Genomic DNA, 2,582 nt, shown 5'->3' with positions numbered 1-2,582 from the left:
TGGTCCTCCTGTGCCTGCCAGGAGCTATTTCTGAGCAGACAGCCAGGAGTAACCCCTGAGCACCACTGGGTGTGGCCCAAAAATCAAAAAACAAAACAGAAGTAAGGCATCTGCTTTGCAAACGCTAGCCTAGGAGCAGTGGCGCAAGCGATAGGGCGTTTGCCTTGCATGTGCTAAGCTAGGACGAACTGTGGTTCAATCCCCCGGTGTTCCATATGGTCCCCAAGTCAGGAGCGATTTCTGAGCGCATAGCCAGGAGTAATCCCTGAGCGTCAATGGGTGTGCCCTCCCAAAAATGAAAATAACCATGAAGGGCCAGAGAGATAGCACAGCGGTAGGGCGTTTGCCTCAGACGCTGAAGGATGGTGGTTTGAATCCCAGCATCCCATATGGTCCCCTGAGCCTGCCAGGAGCGATTTCTGAGCTTAGAGCTAGGAGTAACCCCTGAGCGCTGCTGGGTGTGACCCAAAAACAAAAAACAAAAAAACAAAAAGAGAGAGAGAGAGAGAGAAAATAAAAGAACCATGAGAAGCTAGTAATAGTATAATGCAGCAAAATAAAGCACTTTGATCAACTTTCTGCTCTCCTTTTTTTGATTGTCGGTGACGAGGTGTGCATAGGGCTTGAAATAGTCCAGCCACAAGGCCAGTGCCTTCACCTGCCTCTGTACTATCACTCCTGAATTTTGTTTTGTTTTGCTTTGAACCTGTAGTGCTCAGGGCTTACATGTGACAGTGTTTAAGGTGCATTTAGTGCCAGGGATTGAATCAGAGTCATCTGCAAGAAAGTGACTTATTTCCTGTACAATCTCTCTGGTCCTAATAATTTACTCCTGATGTAATAAATTTAATGATAAGTTTATCTTACAAAGTGTTTTTTAATCCTAAAGTTCATCAGCACCTTTTCAAACTTATGGACCAGAGTTGGTGATGATTGGGGACCACCCCAAGCATTTATTAAGCATTACGGGGAAGGGTCTGACATGTAGTGCTTAGGGTCTCACTCATGCAAAGTAAGAAGTCTAACACTTTGGTTATCTAACACTTTAGCTATTGGTTTCAAGTTAGATTTTTTTTTTTCTGAGAGCAAAGTATCAAACCCAAGGCCTATACCACTAAGCTACATTCTAAACTTAAGCATAAATAAGTTAATTTTTAATGTCTCTATGGGAAACAATATGGAGATTCCTCAAAAAGCCAATGATCTCATTGCTTTGTATCTTCCTTTAAGATACACACAAACAAAAACAAAAAAAATGATACAAACAAAGCATTCATTTTTAAAAGATATAGTCACAACTATGTTCATTGCAGCACCTAGTACTCTAGTACAATAGCCAGGAAATGAAAACAACCCAGAAATTGAAAACAACCCAATTCTTATCACAGGCTGTGTTCTTTACACTGACTATATAGAAAGAGGAGGTACAGTAAATGCACCCCATATACACCTCAACCCAGGCCCTTTGCCTGGTCTGTATTGTGAATTGGGGGACAAAAAAAAGAAAACAACCCAGATGTACAATGACAGAAGAGTGAAATAATAAGAAAGTGGTTCATATACACACGGTGATTCTATATTCTCACAAGAAAAGATGATATTATGCAATTTGCTGTAACCTAGATCAAGCTAGAGGATATCATATTATGGAAGGTTAAGTAGAAGGAAAAGGACAGATACCAAAGTCCTTACTAATCTATGCTACATAGAATAACATGTCCAAGAAATAAAAACTATCAAAGGTGGGCAAAACACAAATGTAAGCCGAGAACTGATTTGTATAAGTGAGTTTGGGTGTTGGGGTTTGAAAGGGAGGAACCTTGGGCTCTATGAGGGAGGTACATTGCTGATGGGTGTGATGTTAGAGTTATGTACATGAAAAATCATCATTAACAATATTGTAAATTACAAAGTCTCAATTGATTAAAAAAGGTACAAATAAAGAGGAGCTAATAGTTAAAAATAAAAAATGTATTTGTTGTTAAAGAGTTGTAAGGGAACGTGCTTGTTTGGTCAAGGGATGGGGTCAAGGGGTGGTAGAATAGGGGGTGGGCAGAAACTCTATTATAAACAACTTTGTAAATCATGGTGTCAAAATAAAATAAAATTAAAAAATTAATTTCCGGGCCCGGAGAGATAGCACAGTGGTGTTTGCCTTGCAAGCAGCCGATCCAGGACCTAAGGTGGTTGGTTTGAATCCCCGTGTCCCATATGGTCCCCTGTGCCTGCAAGGAGCTATTTCTGAGCAGACAGCCAGGAGTAACCCCTGAGCACTGCCAGGTGTGGCCCAAAAAACAAAAAAAAATTAATTTTCTTCTTTAACAACTATCTCACCAATTCCTGAAAATTGACTTTCTTAAGTGGGTAGGAGCCAGCTTCAGCATAACACTAATAGGCAAAAGTTTACTCCATATAAGTTAAGAGAAGGTAAAAGGTAAGTGGTTACTATCAGCAAACATTATTGGCCTAAAAATTAAGAATTTGAGCCAGAGAGAGTTCAAGGGTTCAATGGATTGGAACACAAGCTTTGCATGCAGGAGACCTGGGTTCAGTCCCAGGAACCAGATGTCTCTGAACACTCC

At 40.6% G+C, this 2,582-nt stretch overlaps 1 non-coding gene across 1 annotated transcript; it reads left to right on the top strand.

Annotated features, from left to right (window-relative positions):
* The first annotated feature begins 1,366 nt into the window (after nucleotides 1–1,366).
* LOC126019365 (small nucleolar RNA SNORA51) lies at nucleotides 1,367–1,499 on the top strand. Its single transcript, XR_007499090.1, has one exon. It is a non-coding gene; the product is annotated as a small nucleolar RNA SNORA51 (small nucleolar RNA).
* Nucleotides 1,500–2,582: the final 1,083 nt, after the last annotated feature.

Source organism: Suncus etruscus, chromosome 9 (genome assembly GCF_024139225.1).
Source record: "Suncus etruscus isolate mSunEtr1 chromosome 9, mSunEtr1.pri.cur, whole genome shotgun sequence".
Taxonomy (NCBI): Eukaryota; Metazoa; Chordata; class Mammalia; order Eulipotyphla; family Soricidae; genus Suncus; species Suncus etruscus.
This window is presented reverse-complemented; position numbering and strand designations above follow the sequence as displayed.